Source organism: Lampetra fluviatilis, chromosome 78, assembly GCF_964198595.1.
Source record: "Lampetra fluviatilis chromosome 78, kcLamFluv1.1, whole genome shotgun sequence".
Classification (NCBI taxonomy): Eukaryota; Metazoa; Chordata; class Hyperoartia; order Petromyzontiformes; family Petromyzontidae; genus Lampetra; species Lampetra fluviatilis.
The window spans coordinates 2644124-2659036 of NC_136352.1; the positions used below are offsets into that span (position 1 = coordinate 2644124).

At 49.2% G+C, this 14913-nt stretch overlaps 1 protein-coding gene across 1 annotated transcript in view; it reads left to right on the forward strand.

Annotated features, from left to right (window-relative positions):
• The first annotated feature begins 1889 nt into the window (after nucleotides 1-1889).
• LOC144953590 (uncharacterized) overlaps nucleotides 1890-14913 on the forward strand; it is a 47277-nt gene continuing 34253 nt past the window's right edge. Inside the window, exons 1-2 of the mRNA XM_078884162.1 lie at nucleotides 1890-1998; nucleotides 3750-3937. The gene's annotated coding sequence lies outside the window, so the exon portion shown is untranslated. The remainder of the gene's footprint in view (nucleotides 1999-3749; nucleotides 3938-14913) is intronic.

Consider the following 14913-nt stretch of genomic DNA (forward strand, 5'->3'; position numbering starts at 1 on the left):
ATGGCAGGCGCATCTTACAGATGACAAGTCGATGGTCAGAGGGCAGATCAGCTCCACGGTAGGTCCTGGTGTCAAGGACATGGGCTCGCATCCGCTGGTCCGTCACTATGTAGCCCAGCAGATGTTCTTGCTTGGACCCGGCGTGCATCCATGTTGTTGTGTGGATGCGCCGATGCCGGAAGAGCGTGTTGATAACTACAAGCCCATGGGCTGCACAAAAATCTAGCAGCCTCCTGCCGTTGTTATTGAGCTAATCTGGCCCAAGCCTTCCAATCACTCCAGACCAAGTGCCAGTATCATGACCAACTCGGGCATTGAAGTCACCCAACAAGATGACTCTATCCCGAGGGGCCACTTTAGCTAGCACCTGTGACAGGAGGTCATAGAAGGCATCTGACACATCGGCCTTGCCTGCATCTCTCCACAGATGTTCGTCTTCAGTGGGGGCATAAGTAACCACGACCACCACTCCTCACCTCCGGTTGATGGGAAGGCGAGCCCAAAGTAGCCTGGCTCATAGCTTTCCACACCTCACCGCCACGCTCCCACACCGCCTTCATTCTTTTGTTCAGAAGAAGAGCCACTCCCTGTTGTTTAGTAGTCTCCTGCCCTGAGCAGAGGACTGTTCACCCTCATAGTGGCTGGAGCCAGAGCCGGTCCACTGGACCGCCTGAATGTCACAGAGATCCAGGCGGTACCGGTCCAGTGCCCGACAGAGGAGTGGCAGCCTCTCCTCCGCAGTGAGCGTTCGCACATTCCACGTGGCCATCCGTAGTGGTTTTTTGTTGTTTCTCGAGGTAGAGATTCAATCTCCTAGCTCCGTCAGATGGGGTTTAAGCAGGAGACGTCATAGACACCTGTCCCCCCGGGGCCTCCGGCACAAGCTTATTAATTAGATATCTTGGACGTGGTTTAGTTGTAATTTATTGAAGGTGGAGGGAGTACCACGCTCTCGCACCCGTCCAGAGCTCCCAGGGGAAAGTCTAATAGGAATTGGCCCTCCCCCCACAGCACTGTCCACAATAACGTTGCCCGTCCGGCACCACGAGGAGGTAGGGGGTTGTTTTGCCGGACACACACAGTAACAAGAACAACAACCGCCATTCGCCACTTAGTGGCGGTGACGTCACCATGGCGCTTGTGCCAGGCTATGTGCACGGGGTTGACTCAGGTGCCATGGGTCGACTGACTCAGCTGACTGGCCGATGCATCACCTGTACCCCCGACTGTGCCAACACACAGTGTACACACACACACACACAGTTTGTACACACAGTGTACACACACAGTTTGTACACACACACAGTGTACACACACACAGTGTGTACACGTACACAGTGTACACACACAGTTTGTAAACACACACAGTGTACAAACACAGTTTGTACACACAGTTTGTACACACACAGTGTACACACACACAGTGTACACACACAATAATGTTCACGTTGTTGTTGAGCTCACGCACCCAAGGGGTCTCTGTTCAAGAGAGGGAGCAATATAAATGTAATCTAAATAAACTTAAACTCTAACCCTGATCTCGCTCTCTGACGTCACCACTCATTAACTTGTCGGCGTGAGACGCCAGGGAGAGCTGTACCCCGCTAGTGACGTCATGTCACCAAGGTATTCAACCCCCCAACCCCCCCCTCTACCGCGCTTTTGAGCGTGACGTCACGTCTAGTTGGTCACTGTCGATTTCGGTTCCAGTAAAAATCATTTTTTGGGAAAAGCCACGCCCAGTCACTGGCGGTTCATTAACATAATTTATTCAGGAATACCGTCGCAAGTTTATTGCAACGGGTTTACCAGCCAAGCCCAATCACTCCACATGGGGCCGACTTATTAACATAATTTATTCAATTATACCGCTGCTTGTTGGGGGAGGGGAATGTGTAATGAACTCCGCTAGTGACGTCATGTCACCTCCTGCTGCCGCGTGACGTCACGATATATCCGGAAGCTGCTGCACCGTGCGCGCGCTCACTGAAATCCGAGGTGAGAAGTTCACATCGTGGTGGTTGTTGTCGTGGTGGTTGTTGTTGTTTACCCAGGTAGAGCCTCGCTCCGTCTCTCTCTTGTAGGGATATCAATTGAGTAGCAGCGAGTATGGAATCGATGTCCAGGTTGGAACATTACAACGCGGGGCCTTGCCATGCGGGGCCTTGCCTCCTGCCCTCGCTTGATTGTATTTGCTTTAATTATCTGCTCAAGTTTAATTTGTCTTCATCTGGCTCACTACTTGGAAATGTGTTTCTTTTAAATATTTCTACAGTTTTTTTTTTATATCTTACCAAGGGCAAGCCCACTTCAGCTGCTATACCGCTCTTGTTTTCAGAAGCGACCTTCCCACAACAAAGTGGCTTATCAACGTGTGGAAATGTCTGTCGGTCAAATACTCTAAACGCGTGGTGATGTTGACTCTAAATGTGGAGGGGAAAACCCTGAGGATCCGGAGGAAAATCCACGCGACCACGGGGAGAGAGAGAGACACGCAAACTGCAAATATACAGAAGGGGTCGGGATCGAACCCACCACTTCCTGTATTCCAGGAGAGGCAGTTAACATCTCCCAGCCACCATGGTGCACACTCGAGTACATGACCACAATGAGTCTCAGCACTCTAATTCAGGAGCGTTCTGCCGAGTTGGTTTTGCTGATGCACCCTTTAGACCGATGGACAATTATTTTTATGATAATTGGTTTTTTACCCTTTTATCTGGCAACAAAACTGACATCTTCTTTACGAGGAGTCATGTTTGCATAGACCACAATACCTGCAGTCATAATGCAAACAAAAAACATAACTCTGATAATGTATGCACTGTCCTTGAAGTTGGTCCACACCCGAGACAGTTTTCCTTAGAGCCTAGTCTCTCTCTCTGATGGTGCATTGTCTTTGAGTTGTGCGCCTTTTGGCGTCATCTGGTCCAACACCATGTGAGACTAGGCTCTAAGGAAAGCTGTCTCGGGTGTGGACCAATCTACTTTAAGGACAGTGCATACATTATCAGAGTTATGTTTTTTGTTTGCATTATGACTTAAGGTATTGTGGTCTATGCAAACATGACTCCTCGTAAAAAAAGGTGTCAGTTTTGTTGCCAGATAAAAGGGTAAAAAAAAACAATTATATTTTTAATGGCAAATGAGATTCCAATGGTGTAAACTATTTTTATATTACCAATCAAGGCTCACAGAGCTGTTAGATCTTTTGTCAGAAGCCACCTGGCCATAGATGATAGCTCAACGAAATGGCTTTTCACGTGGAAGATTGTAGCAGCCAAATAATCTAAATGCATGTTACTAAATGTGGAGGGGAAAATCGAAGGACCCGGAGAAAAAATAATCCGAGTGAGCGAGTGTACTCATTTGTGTGAGCGTACTCCGTGAGCGTACTCTGCGTGCGTGGGTTCGATTCCAACCCTTACGCATTTATAATTGCAGTTTACATTTTTTTTTTTTTTTCCCTGTAGTGGCATTGATTTTTCTCCACATTTAAAAACATGCATTTTGAGAATTTTGCTGCAATATATTTCCATATTATAACCCACTAAGTTGAGCTATCATTTGTGTCCAGGTCGATTCTGAAAAAGAGCTATGCAGCTCAGATGGCCTCACCTGGTAAAATTAAGATATTGTACTGTGTTTGAGGGTTTTCCAATTTAATTTCTTATTTAGCAGTTAAAGATTATGTTTCAGGAGGGTCCTGCATTGGATTTTGACCACCACCAAATATATTTTGAGTTTAGGTTTGGGAGAAAAACGGAAAACCCAGTGGAACACCAATGCCGACGGTGACGGCCGACGCCAGGATAGCGGCCACGGGCTCGAGGGGAGGGCAACCCGGCTCTTGTCCCAAGAAAGGAATCCGCTGCCCTCCACGATGGCGCATCGCCGGCGGGGCTGCACGCTGAGCCCCAACTTTTCCAGGAGATCGGTACCTGCAATACACTCGTGGCATAACACGCTCGACACATATAACTCCTGGTTACACACCTGGTGTCCGAGGCGACCCTTAAGGGTGACCCTCCCCAGCAGTCCCATCCCAGTTTCACTTGCAGTGTGCAGCGCACGATCCGAGGCCTGTAGGCGGCTCACGTCAACCCCGACCACGCTGCAATGTGTTGCACTCATGAGTGATGTTACCGCCCCATGTGTCCAGCAGAATCTGAGTACGCCGCCTTTTCACCTGCCCTTCCACGAGCGACGTGGCCCCCATTATTCCTGGCACCAGCTCCAACAGCCAGTCACCCGCAGTCGCCGCATTCTGGGGTGTTGTTGTCGGCATCTGCGTGGGGGTCACTCGCTCACCATTATCATGACTGTTTATTTGTGTTGGGACCACGTCGATTGCACCCCTCTGTGGTCCCATCTTTAGGGAGGCCTTGGTGGTTAACCTTGGTGCTTCTCTCGCGTGGGCGATCTGGGGACTGTCTCTCACGAGATGCCCCCATTGGTCACATAGATAGCACGCACGGGAAAGGGTGGTGGTTCCATAAGACGCCCCTTGCCCACTCCCCCTTACCCTCCAAGTGCTCATTTGTTCGAATTCTGCCTCTTATTGAGATATTCGCCTGGTTAGCCCCCCGACCATGGAGCGTAGCCCTCCCACCTCGGACTGGACTATCTCCGCTGTAGACTGCAGCTTGGTCACATTCATGTGTACTTGGGTCACCTCCCCACATACTTGGGTTACCTCCTCGCGTACTTGGGTCGCATTGCTTGCGATATCTCTGTATCCCTGCTACCCATCCTGGGGTTGTCCCACGGGGTCCCGGAGGCTCCCTCGTCCCCCCCCCCCTCACCTCCTCCTCTGGAAGAAGACTTGCAATGGTGCTATCCCGTCCCAGCCGTCGGAATTCCGCACGCTCGCGAGCAAATCTCTCACACACACAGGTGCGCATGCTCGGCAAGGGTGTTAGATGGGGGATATGGGCATTTCGCATCTAGCTGCCACCCCGTTGTGCTTGTCAGATACTGCTGAACTTTCGCGGTGGTGAGGTCATCAATGAACTCGGCAGTGTATCCCGGGCGTGCGCTCTGTGTTAGCAAGCGTGATTTATTTTAGTGCGCGCTCACTGAGATCTGAAGTGAGAAGTTCACATCGTGGTTGTCGTGGTGGTAGTTGTTGTTTACCCAGGTAGAGTCTCGCTCCTTCTCTGTCTTGTAGGGAGGCCGATTTGGATTGCACCACTCTTCGATTTCACATTAACATGGTAATTTATTACATTAACATCACTAGCCCCGGCCACTTCTTTATGACCCTTGGGCTACACCCATTTTAAATCTTTTAAAACAGTCTGCCTCAGACCATGCTTTCCCACCTGATGACGGACGATTGTGTTGCGCACGAAACGTCGTGATTTATTTTATTTTATACCCATGTGACTTTCTCGAAAGAACCAAAGGGTATGAATTCCTGCAGTTACGAAAGCTTCAAATTAAGAATGCATTTTCTATCAGAGTATGTTTTTGTTTGCATTTTGACCACAAGTATTGTGGTTAATGCACACATGATTCCTTGTAAAAGGTTTCAGTTTGGTGGTTTAACATCTTAACACCTGTTTTGTTGTCAGAAAAACGGGGAAAACCTATTCTCATATTTTGGTACTGGCAAAGGTCCCATGAAGAAATATTGCAGTATATTAGAGGTGAGCCGTGCGTGTGCAGAGAGGACAGTAAGGAGCCGGAAGTGAATGAATTTTGTGGCAAAAATGCAGGCCTGATAATATGTAAGGATAATGTGGTAAATGAGAAAAAATATAGCAGCGGCAGGGTGTTGGAGTGTGCAGGTGTTACAGGTGTTAAAGGTGAACAGGTAAGCTAAAAATTGTGTGAAAAACAATAACTTACCCTTGAGTACACATGGAATTTTTGATGTGTGTATGTTTCAAAGTGTTGGTGCAATTAGTTCTCAAAATAACAGTAAGTCTGCTTTATTTATATACATTTCTACTCATCTTGGAATGTTTTGTATACGGTTTCTCCACATTTATTTCAGTAATTTAGTTTATTGGGAATACAGTACAGTACTTATTTAAAATGTGATGTATATTTTAGTTGCCGTTAACCTCACCCCATTATTTAGGTAAGGCTTAAGTATTGAATATCGCCATTTTACCTTTCACACGGCACTTTCCAAGAATGTAACCTCTGCGCTATTCAAGGGGCTGCTGTATTTTCTGTTCATCAGCTATAGCACAGGAGTATGGATTTTCAGCAGGAACTAGATCTCTGCTTTCTTGGTGTAATTACGGCCTGTAGTACCATAAAGACGCTTGGGGATTTGGATTGTTTTTTTGTTTTCGATGTCTCTGCCTCTGCTCACATTCGTTGAGAATTTTTATGATTTTAGTGAGGCCCATCTAAAGCTATGTGACCAGGAGTCAGGGCCCTTTCCTGTTCAATTTGGCTTGTGGCCGAAATTCCCTCTGGCCCCATGCATTACATTACGTAGCATTTTCAAATAATGATGTATTTTGAGAAGCACACAATGGCCCTATAAAAAATTGCATTCCATACAGTAACAATGATACGCTAATCGTCCCCTGCTGGTCAACCATGTTACGCATGTTGATGATCTGGTCATGGCTACTCGTTGATTTTGAGTTGGAGAATCTTGTTCTGTACCTGGAGAATTCCATGACGAAATTGGGCCTTGCATATGTTCTACAAAAATATATCACCTCCCTGGGAAAATCTTAACTTAAAGCTTTCGTGACTGCAGGAATTCATATTCTTTGGGTCTTTCGGTAAAGTGACGTGACTTTACCGAAAGACCAAAAGAACACCTCCCTGGGAATTTAATGTCATACAACACTGCACCTGTTCAGCTCTCCATGAATAATCAGGTAGTTCTACACGTGGTGGAGGAGCTCCTATACCTGGTTAATGTGTTCACGACCAGCTCTGGTTTGGCATCCAAAGTCTCACTTCAAATTAGTCTAGCAGCATTCTTTCATTAGGCTCTGTAACACTATGTTGGAGCTGCCTGGACTTTTTTTCTATACCAATGTAATAAACCTTCTTGAGACGGCTTCCGGAATCAGTCCTTTTTATTTTCGACTTCCACAGTTACACTTCACACACTCCCCGTTGCTGACAGACAATGGAAAGCGGGCAGACTTCCCGCCAAGTCCCCACCGCGCACGTGGCACCCAGAGCCCAGTACGCGCGTGACTCCTGCTCTTCTCGTTCCCAAGTCTGCTCCCGACTTCTCTCTCCCTCTCTCTCTTAATCCCTTCGTCACGTGGTACCCCCCAGCCAATCCTCCATAGACAGCGTTGACCGTTCCCGATGGTTCCCTGTCAATCCGGGACCACGCCTCTGATCCGGCTTCCCATTAGCTGAGGCCCCGATTGTCCAGGCCAATCACCCCTGCTAACATGCCGTGATCACGCCGAGGCCATGCTCCCTGGCTCACCCCTTATTGGCTACAAAGCGGGACCGGCAAGCCAATCCCCACGTCAACCCTCTATGGCTGTTATTACATCACCCCCCCCCCGGTGAAAAAAATCAGCCGTCTCGGCTGAGAAAAGGGTGATCAACCAATTCCGTAAAACATCTTATTAGGGCACCAAGGTGCATTTAACAATAAAGGGTGAAACGGCGTCCCCGCGCCGAACAACACTTAAAAACAGTCACCCATGAAAAAACCCGACATACATTAGGGCGCCCCTGCAGCGCGGTAACGACAGGGAAGAAACAGCTAGACGATCGAACGTTAACGAAACGGGAGAGATTTCGATCGCGTACGCGACGCGGGACCCTCTCCGCTTCCAGCGCATGGTCGCTTTGCCTTCAGATCGACAGGAGGTGGTAGGCTTGAAGAAGAAGAAGGTTGTTGGTTCTCGGTCATATCCAGGGCAGTCCCCGTTGGAGGGGGGGCAGCGGGGGCTTCCTCAGCCCTCAGAACCTGTTCATTTGTAGGAGGCACAACACAGTCCCCCTTGGGATCAACGGGCGTGGCAATCGGCGTAATCGGTCCGGCAGAACCCAGCAGGTCAGCTACTGGGAATGAGGGACCGACACGCGTATCAACATAGGGTTTAAGTCGCGAGGAATGAACATACCACCGACGTTTTCCGTACGGAACGCGGATACTCTGTGAGTTCCGAACATCCACCAGCGTTACGGGCCCCCGCCACGGCCTGTGCAGTTTAGGGGATGTGCCCACCGGCACCTGGGGGCAGTGGAGCCATGCCAGGTCTCCCACTGACCAAGGCATGCGAGTACGCGATCGACGCGCATACCGTTCGTTCCTTGCCTGGGCACGGGCCGTCGCACACCTGGCAGCCTCTCGCGCCTCCGTAACTCGTTCAAGCGAGTCCCGCACGTGATCAGGCAAGGAGCGGGACGGTTGTTTACTCGGCTTAAACAGTTGCACATCGATGGGTGGAACATTCTCACGGCCATACATAAAAAAAATGGTGAGTATCCCGTGGATGCGTGTGGAACCATGCGGTATGCCGCTAAGACGCCTGGTATGTGCAAGTCCCAATCGGTTTGGTTTTCACTGACCGTGTGACAAAGCATAGCCGAGAGGATACGGTTGAATTGTTCCACCATACCATCCGTTTCCGTTTGCGGATGGTATGGGGAAGTGCTAATTTTCTTTGTGCCCAGCGCGTCACAAACCTCCTTAAGCAATTTAGAGGAGAAGTTCCGCCCTTGATCTGTGAGCAGCCTCTCAGGTGCCCCCTTATCCATGACATACCCGTTCAAGAAAGCGTCGGTGATGGACGCAGCCGTTTGGTCGGGTAGAGGCCAGGCCATCGGCCATCGAGAAAAATATTCCACCCCGACCAGAAGGTATTTATTGCCCCTAGCCGACGGGGGAAACGGGCCCAGAATGTCCAGAGCAACTAATTCGTTGATGCGGGACACCTCAATGGAACGTAATGGCGGTACATAGTGGTTCTGAGGCGGTTTCCTCTTCGCACAATCATGGCATGAGCAGACAAAGTCATTGACGTCTGCCATCATGCCGGCCCAGAAAAAATCCTTTTGCATCGCGGCCAAAGTCTTCTGGACGCCGAGGTGCATCAACTTATCAGCGTGCAGAGCGCGAAGCAGGTCGTAGCGAAGCGAAGTAGGCACGACCAAGCGTGGTCGGTCAGAAAACCCGTCGGTGCACATTAACAGTCCCGACTTGCCTCGGAACATCTGCCACTTCCATCCCGCCAATTGAGCTTTTTGTTTCCCTATCAATTTCCGTAGCGGAGACAGCGAGGTATCAGCCTCCTGCTCACGTAACCAGACCGCGTGCGGCAGCCGTAAGGTATCATCGGTGTCCACCGACACCTTCTGGTCGTCCTCATTCGCTATCGCCCCCATAACCGGGCAGGGCGAGGTGGGCGGTGCCGCGCAGCGGTGCGTGCCCGTCAGGCAAGTGCACGGTGGAACGGGTGGCAGCCTTGAGAGCGCGTCAGCGTTCGCGTGACGGGGGCCCTCTTACGATATGTAATATGGAAGGAAAGTTCCTGTAACGATTCCAACCACCGAGCCAATTGGCCTGACGGCTGGTCCAATTTCAAGGAGTATTGCAAAGCCGCATGATCAGTGCGAACGAGGAATTTCCTTCCATACAGGTACGGCCGGTACAATCGAACAAAATGCACAATCGCCAAAAGTTCCCGCCTTGTCACGCAATATCGCGTTTCCGCAGGGGACAGAACCCTGCTGCCGTACGCCACCACTCGCTCAACCCCGTCCTTACGTTGCGACAAAACGGCCCCAATGCCGATATCACTAGCATCCGTATCAAGGATGAACGGCTGTGAGAAGTCTGGGTAATCTAGCGTAGGCGCCGTGGCGAGGTGTTCCCGAAGTGATCTAAAAGAACTTTCTTCCTCCGCTCCCCATTTAAACCTTTGATTTTTGCCCGTTAGAACGTGTAATGGTTTCGCCAACGTCGCAAAATTCTTAACGAAGCGGCGATAATAGGAAGCGAATCCAATAAACCGCCGAACATCACCCACAGAAGTGGGTGTGGGCCACTCTCGAACACATTTGGTTTTCAGAGGGTCAGTGGACATGCCGTCTGAGCTGACAATATGACCCAAGTAACGGACGGAGTGTTGCAAAAGGTGACATTTTCTAGGCTTAAACTTGAGGTCAGCCGCCCGCATTCTTTGGAAAACCGTCTCCAGGCGTTGGAGGTGTTCCTCGAACGTGCGGCTGAAAACAATGATATTGTCTAAATATATGAGGCACGTTTCCCACTGTAGTCCAGCCAACACCAATTCCATGAGCCGTTGAAACTTCGCCAGAGCCGCATTCAAGCCCATAGGCATCCGATTGAATTCAAAGAGACCTTGCGGCGTGCGGAATGCCGTTTTGGCTTTTGACTCATCATCGAGGGGAAGCTGGCAAAAGCCCGAGGACAGATCAAGGGTGGAAAATAATTTAGCACCCGATAAAGCATCCAATGAGTCATCCATCCTCGGTAAAGGGTACGCGTCCGCCACCGAAATTTTGTTCAACCGGCGGAAATCAACGCAAAATCTTGTACCACCATCTTTTTTCTTAACCAGAACGACGGGCGCGCCCCAAGGGCTGTTGGACGGCGAAATAATATCCGCCGCCAGCAATTCATCTACTGCTCCGCGCACGTGTTCCCTTTCCGCTGGGCTCATGCGATGAGGGTGCATACAGATGGGAGGTGTCGCACCGGTGTCAATATGGTGTGACAAAAGCGACGTGCGGCCGAGGTCCAAATCATTTCTGCTGAAAACATCCGCGTACCGTAGCAATAATGAACGCAGAGCATTCCTTTGCTCATTCGACAAAGAAGAATTTTCCCCGCATAAATCTGCGATCCAGCGTTCTTGCGAACAATCGTGTGGAGGCCCACCAGCGGGCATCCGGGCGCGCGGCGTTTCGTCACAAGAGGCGAAATCGGTAGTGGCGTGAGCCAGCACCGATCCCTCCGGAACAACAACGCGGTCAGGTCCCCCATTCAACACCTGTATGAAAGGTGCCTGACCTGGTCGCACGATCGTTTGTGCCGCCGCCAAGGAAAAAGATTTAGCTACCGAATTTCATGGGGATAATAGCACGCCCTTCGCATCCCTTTCAATTTGAAGGGGTTTTCGGTAACGCAGCGGAATGAGCATTTGCGCTCCCGACGGAACCTCCACCGTAGCAGCGACTACGGCAGTAACTGCGTTACCTGTAGGCGCACTGGCCAGCAGGGAAGGCAGGAACGACATCCTACGACCCCCCGGCATTTCCAAACAATCCTGGTCGACCCGTATTTTCAGCGGCATCCGGCGCAGGAAATCAGTACTAAGCAAGCATGGGACAGCTAGCGAGCGAGAGATCAACACAGTGTTGGATATATGCCCCCCTTTTTAATTTTAAAAATTATTTTTTTTTTAAGAATTATTCTGCCAACATAGATAATATCGTTTTTTAATATACACGGGGCAACGTGAGAACGGACACGCCCTCACACTCCCACAGAGGCCCCCACACACTAACACAGATGTGCGCACACCTCATTTCAAAGGAAAGAGGGCATGAAAGAAGGGTAATCAAGATCATAAAAAAACTCCCCGAATTTCACACAAGAGGAACAAGGGAGGGGGGAATGGTAGCCGGGGGGGTTCTGGAAGAAACATCCGTTCGTAAAGGGAAAAAAAACCCTTTTATAAGTACAAAACCAGGCCACGAAATATATAATTATATTCTTAACAAAGGAACAACATTAACAAAAAAACACAAACGGGTTTTGAACCATGTTAGACAAACTAGTACAACTTAGCCATGAAGTAAGCAAACAGTATCCATCCTCACTACAATTGAAAATCAGACTACAGTCTGCACCAGAATCGCGACCCATCATTGTTAATTAAATACTGACATTATTTACCTTTATAGAATTTCTACACGGCCGGGCCGAAGCATCGAAGAACAATTATGGCATATATTTCGCTCCAAAACAAAATTCTTAGCCGGGATAGCAGATTAAATAATCACAAGAAGTCAAATAATAAGTACGGAATTAAAGTGAATATCCTAGGAGCTAACGGTGAATAAGGCTCTCAAAATTAACCAAACACAACAACCCCCTGAAAACAACAGCAGCAACACGACCGTCTTTGTCTTTCCGAGAGGATCTCCACACGCAGGCACCAAGCCGGGAAATGACACCAATAAAACTCCCGGGCAATGGCTCAAAGGAAATTAACACGCTCTCAGAAATAAATAAATAAGCGCATGCGCCGGGCGCTTCCACCGTGGAAACAACCGTCTTTGTCTTCCCACAACACGGACAGCAAAAATTGCACACGCAAGGAATAACATCTCCATGAGAGATCGGGTCACGATGAAACATCGGGAACACGGTTTCGGCATAACTGGGGCATAATCGAATAAGTCGCATTTCAACTTCCAAACCAAAACAACTTAAGCTGTGTGAGACAAAAGATATGATCCCCGAGCGAGGGCGGAAATAATTAAGCTCGCTTAACGCGTAGGTTTTCGCGACAAATATTATTCAGTAACAAAAACATGGATTCGAATATCTCTTTTATATATATATAACTCGACGCGAATCATCGGTCTGGCTAATGTATAACTTCGTTGGCGCCGTCACGAGCCCCCCCCCCCCCTTCCAGAACGACAACAGCTGTGTCTTCAGAGCTAATAAACACGGACAAACACGCAACACACGGACAAACACACACACACAGGAAGGTTTTATGACAGACTTTGAACAACTCGGGAAACGGAGGGCATTTTCTCAATATAAGCCGGGGAAAAATCCAAACACTTCGTCAGGGGCCTGGCCCCCCACCACACATCGCCAGGGCTTCGACTCCACCACAGATCGTCAAGAAGCTTTCGTCATCCAGCATGACGAGAATCGCGAGGTAGCGACGTGCTGCTACAAGCCGAGGTCTGCACCACCTAAGAAGAATTACTACACTGAGCCGCCGAGCTGCGAGTGAAACGGACGGAGATTCCAGCTATCACTCTCGAGCCAACAACTTCAACCCAACGTCAATACCAGCAACGAGCGAAAGCATCGTTCATCGCCAGAGCGACAACCAACGAGAACCGACTCGTCATCCAGCAGTGGAGAGAAAGAGCGAGCCACCGCGCCGTCAGCTACAAGAGCGCGCCACCGCGCCGTCAGCTACGAGAGCGCGCCACCGCACCGTCAGCTACGAGAGCGCGCCACCGCGCCGTCAGCTACGAGAGCGCGCCACCGCGCCGTCAGCTACGAGAGCGCGCCACCGCGCCGTCAGCTACGAGAGCGCGCCACCGCGCCGTCAGCTACGAGAGCGCGCCACCGCGCCGTCAGCTACGAGAGCGCGCCACCGCGCCGTCAGCTACGAGAGCGCGCCACCGCGCCGTCAGCTACGAGAGCGCGCCACCGCGCCGTCAGCTACCGAGAGCGCGACACCGCGCCGTCAGCTACGAGAGCGCGCCACCGCGCCGTCAGCTACGAGAGCGCGCCACCGCGCCGTCAGCTACGGGAGCGCGCCACCGCGCCGTCAGCTAAAAGAGCGAGCCACCGCGCCGTCAGCTACGAGAGCGCGCCACCGCGCCGTCAGCTACAAGAGCGCGCCACCGCGCCGTCAGCTACCGAGAGCGCGACACCGCGCCGTCAGCTACAAAGAACGCGCCACCGCGCCGTCAGCTACCGAGGGCCGCCAAGCGCCGCCAAGCGCCGCCGCTCACCTCATCGCGGAGAAAGTGTCAGCTGCCGCTCGCACAGACAACACAGAGGTCGTATCGCTTCCCACATATAGACTCAAGGAAACACAGAGGAAATCTTGTCAAACCGGTTTCTTTGTCAGAGCCTCGCCGAAGAATTAATTAAAACAGAGCCAGATTAGCTCTCCCGCAACACGCCTCACCCACCATTGACTCCAACATTCCGTTAAAAGAATATTATACTTACCGATGAATCTATTGACATATACTTTCGCCTCGGGGATACAATAAGTGCTTTTATTACCGCAAAACGAAATGTGTCATGCTTGTTTCAAACTCGGCCAGTCGCCGATTGTGACCGATACCAAAACAAACTAATGAGATGCCTGGTTGTTAGGAGGGTTTTAGTTATTCAATTTAGTAAATGCATAAGTGTTTATTCATTAATTTTAGTCAATGCCCAATCTCGTAATTGCATAAGAATTTTAGTTATCCATATTAGTCGAATGCACAATATCGAAAATGCATAAGAGTTTTGAGTTATTCAATTTTGTAAATGCTTAAGTGTTTATTCATTCATTTTAGTCAATGCTTAATCTCGTAATTGCATAAGAATTGTAGTTATCCATATTAGTCGAATGCACAATATCGAAAATGCATAAGAGTTTTGAGTTATTCAATTTAGTAAATGCATAAGTGTTTATTCATTCATTTTAGTCAATGCTTAATCTCGTAATTGCATAAGAATTTTAGTTATCCATATTAATCGAATGCTTGATATCGCAAATGCATAAGTGTTTGGTTATTCATGAATTATTGACGCATGTTTGACCTGCATGATAGAATGTCACATGCTTGTTAGAATAAAATTGCTTAACACCAACTGTTCGAGTGCTTCTTTCCAAGTCCATGCAAAACCATCATATTTTTGATAACTGTATCCTGTGATGAGATATGAAAATGGAGACCTAAATATCATAACACACGCTAGGATAATCGGTAAACGTTTAATCATTGATCATCGTGTTATCCTGATTGACATAACTCTGGATAAACGAAGCTGAGCCTAATTACCACAACTGCTCACATTAACATCATCGCAAGCATCCGCATAACTTACTACGATTATCTCAGCGATTATCATAATTTATGCATATAATTACTCACACTATCATAATATATGCATATAATCACATGCATTATCATAATTTATGCATGTTAATACACACATTAACATAATTAATG